Source organism: Oncorhynchus nerka, linkage group LG20 (genome assembly GCF_034236695.1).
Source record: "Oncorhynchus nerka isolate Pitt River linkage group LG20, Oner_Uvic_2.0, whole genome shotgun sequence".
In the NCBI taxonomy this organism is placed as follows: Eukaryota; Metazoa; Chordata; class Actinopteri; order Salmoniformes; family Salmonidae; genus Oncorhynchus; species Oncorhynchus nerka.
In genome coordinates this window covers 58,466,710-58,478,389 of record NC_088415.1, presented here as the reverse complement: position 1 = coordinate 58,478,389, position 11,680 = coordinate 58,466,710, and the positions used below count along the sequence as shown (strand labels likewise).

Below are 11,680 nucleotides of genomic sequence, written 5' to 3'. Positions count from 1 at the left end.
GTTTTTTGACTTGCACATTAAACTTCCAACCTTCACAGCTTTGGAGAGGACCGAGGTTACTTGGCGCAATAAGATCAATATGTCGTGCCATCAAGTTGACCATTTTGCACCAATGATGTCTGTTTCCAAATCCCAATCCCTTTACTTGCATTCCAACAGCTGCAATGGCCGAGTTCTTTAGACGTTGGACCTGAATTTCAATGGGGTCTCCCCACCCATATTCTTACCTTGCTCGAAGCGTATAGCCCACTTCTGCTTTCTCCTCATCACTTTCCTGAGATTCCTACTGCTGCGATGGCCAAGTGGTTTAAGCATTGGAATCAAAATCCAATATGTTCTCCTGTACAGTTTTCAACTCTACTTACAGGGCGATGATAAAGTAAACCTTTAATAATTGGATCTGTCTCCTCTGAATTTAAATTTTCCTTAATTCATGAGCTTGTCTAACATTTGAGGTGCTCAGAAAATAGCTTATTTTACTTGAAAAATATTTCAACTAGGCAGTTGAATTTGGATACTTTTGTCCTTGTGTGAGCTAACTCAGCAAGCTGTGATTGCAGAGTGGTTAAACTGTTGACCTCGAAATCCATTGGGTTCGCCCAGTGCAGGTTTGAACCCTGCATGCAGCGCTTTGACAATCCAGTCTTTATTTGTAACATATCATTGGGGACTTGATATGGATAATGTGTGGACATGTCCTTTGATTCAAGTGCCCAGAATTGATCTTACATGACAAACATTTAAAGTAGGCTCTTCAATAGCGATAATATGGTCATTTTAGAGGTAAAATGGACAGAACGAGATAGCAGACTGGTTAAGGCATCGTAGGTAACAGGAGAAGCTGTGATGGCCGAGAGGTTAAGGCGTTGGATTCGAAATCCAATGGGGTTTCCCCACGCAGGTTCGAACCCTACTCACAGCGCTTTGACAAACCAGTCTTTATTTGCAACATGTCATTGGGGACTTGATATGGATAAGGTCCCCTGTCTCGGGTAGGGGGCAGCATTTGGAATTTTGGATGAAAAGCATGCCCAAATGTAACGGCCTGCTACTCGGGCCCAGAAGATAGAATATGCATATAACTGGTAGATTTGGATAGAAAACACTCTAAAGTTTCCAAAACTGTTAAAATAGAATCTGTGACTATAACAGAACTGATTTACCAGGCGAAAACCTGAGAAAAATCCATTCAGGAAGTAGTTTTTTTTGTTGGTTTTGTAGTTTTCTATTCAATGCCATTACAGTATCCATTGACATAGGACTCCATTTGCAGTTCCTATGCCTTCCACTAGATATCAACAGTCTTTAGAAATAGTTTCAGGCTTGTATTCTTATAAATGAGGGAGTAAGAGCAGTCTGAATGAGTGGACCCAAACGTGACGCAGAGTTTTTTCCTGGCGCATGTGCATTTCTTGTTTACCTTTTATATTGATGACGTTATTGTCCGGTTGAAATATTATAGATCATTTAGGCTACAAAACAACCTTAGGATTGAATATAAACATTGTTTTACATGTTTCTATGAACTTTACGGATACAATTAGGATTTTTGTCTGATTGTTTTGACTGAGTTTGAGCCTGTGGATTACTGAAGAAAGCTCGCTAACAAAACGGAGGTTTTTGGATATAAAGAGACTTCATCTAACAAAAGGAACATTTATTGAGGAAATGAATGTCTTCTGATTAACACCATATGAAGATCATCAAAGGTAAGGGATTAATTTTATCTCTATTTCTGAGTTTTGTGACGCTTCTGCTTGGCTGGTTACTGTTTGTAATAATTTGTCAACTGGGCTATGTTCTGGGCTAGGTATGTTGGTAGTTAAGATAGCAAGCTGTGATGGCCGAGTGGTTAAGGCGTTGGACTTGAAATCCAATGGGGTCTCCCCGCAGGTTCGAACCCTGCTCACAGCGCTATGACAAACCAGTTTTTATTTTTAACATATCCTTGGTGACTTGATATGGATAATGTGCTTAATGCATGGACTTGTCCTTTGATTCAAGTGCTCAGAATATACACTGCTCAAAAAAATAAAGGGAACACTAAAATAACACATCCTAGATCTGAATGAATGAAATATTCTTATTAAATCCTATTTTCTTTACATAGTTGAATGTGCTGACAACAAAATCACACAAAAATTATCAATGGAAATCAAATTTGCTGGAGGATGTTGCAGGCAGCAGAACGTTCTCCACGGCGTCTCCAGACTCTGTCACGTCTGTCACATGTGCTCAGTGTGTACCTGCTTTCATCTGTGAAGAGCACAGGGCGCCAGTGGCGAATTTGCCAATCTTGGTGTTCTCTGGAAAATGCCAAACGTCCTGCACGGTGTTGGGCTGTAAGCACAAACCCCACCTGTGGACGTCGGGCCCTCATACCACCCTCATGGAGTCTGTTTCTGACCGTTTGAGCAGACACATGCACATTTTTGGCCTGCTGGAGGTCATTTTTCAGGGCTCTGGCAGTGCTCCTCCTGCTCCTCCTTGCACAAAGGCGGAGGTAGTGGTCCTGCTGCTGGGTTGTTGCCCTCCTACGGCCTCCTCCACATCTCCTGATGTACTGGCCTGTCTCCTGATAGCGCCTCCATGCTCTGGACACTATGCTGACAAACACAGCAAACCTTCTTGACACAGCTCGCATTGATATGCCATCCTGGATGAGCTGCACTACCTGAGCCACTTGTGTGGGTTGTAGACTCCGTCTCATGCTACCACTAGAGTGAAAGCACCGCCAGCATTCAAAAGTGACCAAAACATCAGCCAGGAAGCATAGGAACTGAAAAGTGGTCTGTGGTCACCACCTGCAGAACCACTCCTTTATTGGGGGTGTCTTGCTAATTGCCTATAATTTCCACCTGTTGTCTATTCCATTTGCACAACAGCATGTGAAATTGATTGTCAATCAGTGTTGCTTCCTAAGTGGACAGTTTGATTTCACAGAAGTGGGATTGACTTGGAGTTACATTGTGTTTAAGTGTTCCCTTTATTTTTTGAGCAGTGTATATTCCTTGAGAAACATTTCAGATAGGCTCTTCAGAAGTAAAACTGACAGAATGAGATAATCAACAGGTTAAGGCCTGGTAGTTAAAATAGCCATCCCCGCTGGCTGAGTGGTTAAGGCATTGGACTTGAAATCCAATGGGGTCTCACCGACAGGTTTGAACCCTGCTCACAGAGCTTTGCCAAACCAGTAATTTGAACATATCCTTGGTGACTTGATATGGATAATCTCTTTAATGGACTTCTCCAGTGATTCAAGTGCTCAGAAAATATCTGCCTTGACAAACAGTTCAAATAGGCTCTTCAGTACAGATACTGTTGTTTGTGTTAGATATGCGATAGAAAACCTGAGAGCCAAGTGGTTAAGTCCTCGGACTTGAAACCCAATTTAGTCTCCCTGCTCTTTTTAAAATCTTATTCTCAGTGAATAGTCCACTTGTACTTTCTCTGCACATAGTTTTTTGACTTGCACATTAAACTTCCAACCTTCACAGCTTTGGAGAGGACCGAGGTTACTTGGCGCAATAAGATCAATATGTCGTGCCATCAAGTTGACCATTTTGCACCAATGATGTCTGTTTCCAAATCCCAATCCCTTTACTTGCATTCCAACAGCTGCAATGGCCGAGTTCTTTAGACGTTGGACCTGAATTTCAATGGGGTCTCCCCACCCATATTCTTACCTTGCTCGAAGCGTATAGCCCACTTCTGCTTTCTCCTCATCACTTTCCTGAGATTCCTACTGCTGCGATGGCCAAGTGGTTTAAGCATTGGAATCAAAATCCAATATGTTCTCCCTGTACAGTTTTCAACTCTACTTACAGGGCGATGATAAAGTAAACCTTTAATAATTGGATCTGTCTCCTCTGAATTTAAATTTTCCTTAATTCATGAGCTTGTCTAACATTTGAGGTGCTCAGAAAATAGCTTATTTTACTTGAAAAATATTTCAACTAGGCAGTTGAATTTGGATACTTTTGTCCTTGTGTGAGCTAACTCAGCAAGCTGTGATTGCAGAGTGGTTAAACTGTTGACCTCGAAATCCATTGGGTTCGCCCAGTGCAGGTTTGAACCCTGCATGCAGCGCTTTGACAATCCAGTCTTTATTTGTAACATATCATTGGGGACTTGATATGGATAATGTGTGGACATGTCCTTTGATTCAAGTGCCCAGAATTGATCTTACATGACAAACATTTAAAGTAGGCTCTTCAATAGCGATAATATGGTCATTTTAGAGGTAAAATGGACAGAACGAGATAGCAGACTGGTTAAGGCATCGTAGGTAACAGGAGAAGCTGTGATGGCCGAGAGGTTAAGGCGTTGGATTCGAAATCCAATGGGGTTTCCCACGCAGGTTCGAACCCTGCTCACAGCGCTTTGACAAACCAGTCTTTATTTGCAACATGTCATTGGGGACTTGATATGGATAAGGTCCCCTGTCTCGGTAGGGGGCAGCATTTGGAATTTTGGATGAAAAGCATGCCCAAATGTAACGGCCTGCTACTCGGGCCCAGAAGATAGAATATGCATATAACTGGTAGATTTGGATAGAAAACACTCTAAAGTTTCCAAAACTGTTAAAATAGAATCTGTGACTATAACAGAACTGATTTACCAGGCGAAAACCTGAGAAAAATCCATTCAGGAAGTAGTTTTTTTTGTTGGTTTTGTAGTTTTCTATTCAATGCCATTACAGTATCCATTGACATAGGACTCCATTTGCAGTTCCTATGCCTTCCACTAGATATCAACAGTCTTTAGAAATAGTTTCAGGCTTGTATTCTTATAAATGAGGGAGTAAGAGCAGTCTGAATGAGTGGACCCAAACGTGACGCAGAGTTTTTTCCTGGCGCATGTGCATTTCTTGTTTACCTTTTATATTGATGACGTTATTGTCCGGTTGAAATATTATAGATCATTTAGGCTACAAAACAACCTTAGGATTGAATATAAACATCGTTTTACATGTTTCTATGAACTTTACGGATACAATTAGGATTTTTGTCTGATTGTTTTGACTGAGTTTGAGCCTGTGGATTACTGAAGAAAGCTCGCTAACAAAACGGAGGTTTTTGGATATAAAGAGACTTCATCTAACAAAAGGAACATTTATTGAGGAAATGAATGTCTTCTGATTAACACCATATGAAGATCATCAAAGGTAAGGGATTAATTTTATCTCTATTTCTGAGTTTTGTGACGCTTCTGCTTGGCTGGTTACTGTTTGTAATAATTTGTCAACTGGGCTATGTTCTGGGCTAGGTATGTTGGTAGTTAAGATAGCAAGCTGTGATGGCCGAGTGGTTAAGGCGTTGGACTTGAAATCCAATGGGGTCTCCCGCGCAGGTTCGAACCCTGCTCACAGCGCTATGACAAACCAGTTTTTATTTTTAACATATCCTTGGTGACTTGATATGGATAATGTGCTTAATGCATGGACTTGTCCTTTGATTCAAGTGCTCAGAATATACACTGCTCAAAAAAATAAAGGGAACACTAAAATAACACATCCTAGATCTGAATGAATGAAATATTCTTATTAAATCCTATTTTCTTTACATATTTGAATGTGCTGACAACAAAATCACACAAAAATTATCAATGGAAATCAAATTTGCTGGAGGATGTTGCAGGCAGCAGAACGTTCTCCACGGCGTCTCCAGACTCTGTCACGTCTGTCACATGTGCTCACTGTGTACCTGCTTTCATCTGTGAAGAGCACAGGGCGCCAGTGGCGAATTTGCCAATCTTGGTGTTCTCTGGAAAATGCCAAACGTCCTGCACGGTGTTGGGCTGTAAGCACAAACCCCACCTGTGGACGTCGGGCCCTCATACCACCCTCATGGAGTCTGTTTCTGACCGTTTGAGCAGACACATGCACATTTTTGGCCTGCTGGAGGTCATTTTTCAGGGCTCTGGCAGTGCTCCTCCTGCTCCTCCTTGCACAAAGGCGGAGGTAGTGGTCCTGCTGCTGGGTTGTTGCCCTCCTACGGCCTCCTCCACGTCTCCTGATGTACTGGCCTGTCTCCTGATAGCGCCTCCATGCTCTGGACACTATGCTGACAAACACAGCAAACCTTCTTGACACAGCTCGCATTGATATGCCATCCTGGATGAGCTGCACTACCTGAGCCACTTGTGTGGGTTGTAGACTCCGTCTCATGCTACCACTAGAGTGAAAGCACCGCCAGCATTCAAAAGTGACCAAAACATCAGCCAGGAAGCATAGGAACTGAAAAGTGGTCTGTGGTCACCACCTGCAGAACCACTCCTTTATTGGGGGTGTCTTGCTAATTGCCTATAATTTCCACCTGTTGTCTATTCCATTTGCACAACAGCATGTGAAATTGATTGTCAATCAGTGTTGCTTCCTAAGTGGACAGTTTGATTTCACAGAAGTGGGATTGACTTGGAGTTACATTGTGTTTAAGTGTTCCCTTTATTTTTTTGAGCAGTGTATATTCCTTGAGAAACATTTCAGATAGGCTCTTCAGAAGTAAAACTGACAGAATGAGATAATCAACAGGTTAAGGCCTGGTAGTTCAAATAGCCATCCCCGCTGGCTGAGTGGTTAAGGCATTGGACTTGAAATCCAATGGGCTCTCACCGACAGGTTTGAACCCTGCTCACAGAGCTTTGCCAAACCAGTAATTTGAACATATCCTTGGTGACTTGATATGGATAATCTCTTTAATGGACTTCTCCAGTGATTCAAGTGCTCAGAAAATATCTGCCTTGACAAACAGTTCAAATAGGCTCTTCAGTACAGATACTGTTGTTTGTGTTAGATATGCGATAGAAAACCTGAGAGCCAAGTGGTTAAGTCCTCGGACTTGAAACCCAATTTAGTCTCCCTGCTCTTTTTAAAATCTTATTCTCAGTGAATAGTCCACTTGTACTTTCTCTGCACATAGTTTTTTGACTTGCACATTAAACTTCCAACCTTCACAGCTTTGGAGAGGACCGAGGTTACTTGGCGCAATAAGATCAATATGTCGTGCCATCAAGTTGACCATTTTGCACCAATGATGTCTGTTTCCAAATCCCAATCCCTTTACTTGCATTCCAACAGCTGCAATGGCCGAGTTCTTTAGACGTTGGACCTGAATTTCAATGGGGTCTCCCCACCCATATTCTTACCTTGCTCGAAGCGTATAGCCCACTTCTGCTTTCTCCTCATCACTTTCCTGAGATTCCTACTGCTGCGATGGCCAAGTGGTTTAAGCATTGGAATCAAAATCCAATATGTTCTCCCTGTACAGTTTTCAACTCTACTTACAGGGCGATGATAAAGTAAACCTTTAATAATTGGATCTGTCTCCTCTGAATTTAAATTTTCCTTAATTCATGAGCTTGTCTAACATTTGAGGTGCTCAGAAAATAGCTTATTTTACTTGAAAAATATTTCAACTAGGCAGTTGAATTTGGATACTTTTGTCCTTGTGTGAGCTAACTCAGCAAGCTGTGATTGCAGAGTGGTTAAACTGTTGACCTCGAAATCCATTGGGTTCGCCCAGTGCAGGTTTGAACCCTGCATGCAGCGCTTTGACAATCCAGTCTTTATTTGTAACATATCATTGGGGACTTGATATGGATAATGTGTGGACATGTCCTTTGATTCAAGTGCCCAGAATTGATCTTACATGACAAACATTTAAAGTAGGCTCTTCAATAGCGATAATATGGTCATTTTAGAGGTAAAATGGACAGAACGAGATAGCAGACTGGTTAAGGCATCGTAGGTAACAGGAGAAGCTGTGATGGCCGAGAGGTTAAGGCGTTGGATTCGAAATCCAATGGGGTTTCCCCGCGCAGGTTCGAACCCTGCTCACAGCGCTTTGACAAACCAGTCTTTATTTGCAACATGTCATTGGGGACTTGATATGGATAAGGTCCCCTGTCTCGGGTAGGGGGCAGCATTTGGAATTTTGGATGAAAAGCATGCCCAAATGTAACGGCCTGCTACTCGGGCCCAGAAGATAGAATATGCATATAACTGGTAGATTTGGATAGAAAACACTCTAAAGTTTCCAAAACTGTTAAAATAGAATCTGTGACTATAACAGAACTGATTTACCAGGCGAAAACCTGAGAAAAATCCATTCAGGAAGTAGTTTTTTTGTTGGTTTTGTAGTTTTCTATTCAATGCCATTACAGTATCCATTGACATAGGACTCCATTTGCAGTTCCTATGCCTTCCACTAGATATCAACAGTCTTTAGAAATAGTTTCAGGCTTGTATTCTTATAAATGAGGGAGTAAGAGCAGTCTGAATGAGTGGACCCAAACGTGACGCAGAGTTTTTCCTGGCGCATGTGCATTTCTTGTTTACCTTTTATATTGATGACGTTATTGTCCGGTTGAAATATTATAGATCATTTAGGCTACAAAACAACCTTAGGATTGAATATAAACATTGTTTTACATGTTTCTATGAACTTTACGGATACAATTAGGATTTTTGTCTGATTGTTTTGACTGAGTTTGAACCTGTGGATTACTGAAGAAAGCTCGCTAACAAAACGGAGGTTTTTGGATATAAAGAGACTTCATCTAACAAAAGGAACATTTATTGAGGAAATGAATGTCTTCTGATTAACACCATATGAAGATCATCAAAGGTAAGGGATTAATTTTATCTCTATTTCTGAGTTTTGTGACGCTTCTGCTTGGCTGGTTACTGTTTGTAATAATTTGTCAACTGGGCTATGTTCTGGGCTAGGTATGTTGGTAGTTAAGATAGCAAGCTGTGATGGCCGAGTGGTTAAGGCGTTGGACTTGAAATCCAATGGGGTCTCCCCGCGCAGGTTCGAACCCTGCTCACAGCGCTATGACAAAGCAGTTTTTATTTTTAACATATCCTTGGTGACTTGATATGGATAATGTGCTTAATGCATGGACTTGTCCTTTGATTCAAGTGCTCAGAATATACACTGCTCAAAAAAATAAAGGGAACACTGAAATAACACATCCTAGATCTGAATGAATGAAATATTCTTATTAAATCCTATTTTCTTTACATATTTGAATGTGCTGACAACAAAATCACACAAAAATTATCAATGGAAATCAAATTTGCTGGAGGATGTTGCAGGCAGCAGAACGTTCTCCACGGCGTCTCCAGACTCTGTCACGTCTGTCACATGTGCTCAGTGTGTACCTGCTTTCATCTGTGAAGAGCACAGGGCGCCAGTGGCGAATTTGCCAATCTTGGTGTTCTCTGGAAAATGCCAAACGTCCTGCACGGTGTTGGGCTGTAAGCACAAACCCCACCTGTGGACGTCGGGCCCTCATACCACCCTCATGGAGTCTGTTTCTGACCGTTTGAGCAGACACATGCACATTTTTGGCCTGCTGGAGGTCATTTTTCAGGGCTCTGGCAGTGCTCCTCCTGCTCCTCCTTGCACAAAGGCGGAGGTAGTGGTCCTGCTGCTGGGTTGTTGCCCTCCTACGGCCTCCTCCACGTCTCCTGATGTACTGGCCTGTCTCCTGATAGCGCCTCCATGCTCTGGACACTATGCTGACAAACACAGCAAACCTTCTTGACACAGCTCGCATTGATATGCCATCCTGGATGAGCTGCACTACCTGAGCCACTTGTGTGGGTTGTAGACTCCGTCTCATGCTACCACTAGAGTGAAAGCACCGCCAGCATTCAAAAGTGACCAAAACATCAGCCAGGAAGCATAGGAACTGAAAAGTGGTCTGTGGTCACCACCTGCAGAACCACTCCTTTATTGGGGGTGTCTTGCTAATTGCCTATAATTTCCACCTGTTGTCTATTCCATTTGCACAACAGCATGTGAAATTGATTGTCAATCAGTGTTGCTTCCTAAGTGGACAGTTTGATTTCACAGAAGTGGGATTGACTTGGAGTTACATTGTGTTTAAGTGTTCCCTTTATTTTTTGAGCAGTGTATATTCCTTGAGAAACATTTCAGATAGGCTCTTCAGAAGTAAAACTGACAGAATGAGATAATCAACAGGTTAAGGCCTGGTAGTTAAAATAGCCATCCCCGCTGGCTGAGTGGTTAAGGCATTGGACTTGAAATCCAATGGGGTCTCACCGACAGGTTTGAACCCTGCTCACAGAGCTTTGCCAAACCAGTAATTTGAACATATCCTTGGTGACTTGATATGGATAATCTCTTTAATGGACTTCTCCAGTGATTCAAGTGCTCAGAAAATATCTGCCTTGACAAACAGTTCAAATAGGCTCTTCAGTACAGATACTGTTGTTTGTGTTAGATATGCGATAGAAAACCTGAGAGCCAAGTGGTTAAGTCCTCGGACTTGAAACCCAATTTAGTCTCCCTGCTCTTTTTAAAATCTTATTCTCAGTGAATAGTCCACTTGTACTTTCTCTGCACATAGTTTTTTGACTTGCACATTAAACTTCCAACCTTCACAGCTTTGGAGAGGACCGAGGTTACTTGGCGCAATAAGATCAATATGTCGTGCCATCAAGTTGACCATTTTGCACCAATGATGTCTGTTTCCAAATCCCAATCCCTTTACTTGCATTCCAACAGCTGCAATGGCCGAGTTCTTTAGACGTTGGACCTGAATTTCAATGGGGTCTCCCCACCCATATTCTTACCTTGCTCGAAGCGTATAGCCCACTTCTGCTTTCTCCTCATCACTTTCCTGAGATTCCTACTGCTGCGATGGCCAAGTGGTTTAAGCATTGGAATCAAAATCCAATATGTTCTCCCTGTACAGTTTTCAACTCTACTTACAGGGCGATGATAAAGTAAACCTTTAATAATTGGATCTGTCTCCTCTGAATTTAAATTTTCCTTAATTCATGAGCTTGTCTAACATTTGAGGTGCTCAGAAAATAGCTTATTTTACTTGAAAAATATTTCAACTAGGCAGTTGAATTTGGATACTTTTGTCCTTGTGTGAGCTAACTCAGCAAGCTGTGATTGCAGAGTGGTTAAACTGTTGACCTCGAAATCCATTGGGTTCGCCCAGTGCAGGTTTGAACCCTGCATGCAGCGCTTTGACAATCCAGTCTTTATTTGTAACATATCATTGGGGACTTGATATGGATAATGTGTGGACATGTCCTTTGATTCAAGTGCCCAGAATTGATCTTACATGACAAACATTTAAAGTAGGCTCTTCAATAGCGATAATATGGTCATTTTAGAGGTAAAATGGACAGAACGAGATAGCAGACTGGTTAAGGCATCGTAGGTAACAGGAGAAGCTGTGATGGCCGAGAGGTTAAGGCGTTGGATTCGAAATCCAATGGGGTTTCCCGCGCAGGTTCGAACCCTGCTCACAGCGCTTTGACAAACCAGTCTTTATTTGCAACATGTCATTGGGGACTTGATATGGATAAGGTCCCCTGTCTCGGGTAGGGGGCAGCATTTGGAATTTTGGATGAAAAGCATGCCCAAATGTAACGGCCTGCTACTCGGGCCCAGAAGATAGAATATGCATATAACTGGTAGATTTGGATAGAAAACACTCTAAAGTTTCCAAAACTGTTAAAATAGAATCTGTGACTATAACAGAACTGATTTACCAGGCGAAAACCTGAGAAAAATCCATTCAGGAAGTAGTTTTTTTGTTGGTTTTGTAGTTTTCTATTCAATGCCATTACAGTATCCATTGACATAGGACTCCATTTGCAGTTCCTATGCCTTCCACTAGATATCAACAG

At 42.0% G+C, this 11,680-nt stretch overlaps 7 non-coding genes across 7 annotated transcripts; all 7 read left to right on the top strand.

Moving 5' to 3' along the window:
• The first annotated feature begins 840 nt into the window (after positions 1 to 840).
• trnas-cga (transfer RNA serine (anticodon CGA)) lies at positions 841 to 922 on the top strand. The gene has a single exon. It is a non-coding gene; the product is annotated as a tRNA-Ser (tRNA).
• A 912-nt stretch (positions 923 to 1,834) lies between these two features.
• Positions 1,835 to 1,914, top strand: trnas-uga (transfer RNA serine (anticodon UGA)). Its single transcript has one exon. It is a non-coding gene; the product is annotated as a tRNA-Ser (tRNA).
• A 2,386-nt stretch (positions 1,915 to 4,300) lies between these two features.
• On the top strand, positions 4,301 to 4,381 carry trnas-cga (transfer RNA serine (anticodon CGA)). Its single transcript has one exon. It is a non-coding gene; the product is annotated as a tRNA-Ser (tRNA).
• A 911-nt stretch (positions 4,382 to 5,292) lies between these two features.
• trnas-uga (transfer RNA serine (anticodon UGA)) lies at positions 5,293 to 5,373 on the top strand. Its single transcript has one exon. It is a non-coding gene; the product is annotated as a tRNA-Ser (tRNA).
• A 2,387-nt stretch (positions 5,374 to 7,760) lies between these two features.
• trnas-cga (transfer RNA serine (anticodon CGA)) lies at positions 7,761 to 7,842 on the top strand. Its single transcript has one exon. It is a non-coding gene; the product is annotated as a tRNA-Ser (tRNA).
• Positions 7,843 to 8,752: 910 nt separating this feature from the next.
• trnas-uga (transfer RNA serine (anticodon UGA)) lies at positions 8,753 to 8,834 on the top strand. Its single transcript has one exon. It is a non-coding gene; the product is annotated as a tRNA-Ser (tRNA).
• A 2,386-nt stretch (positions 8,835 to 11,220) lies between these two features.
• Positions 11,221 to 11,301, top strand: trnas-cga (transfer RNA serine (anticodon CGA)). The gene has a single exon. It is a non-coding gene; the product is annotated as a tRNA-Ser (tRNA).
• The last annotated feature ends 379 nt before the right edge of the window (positions 11,302 to 11,680 follow it).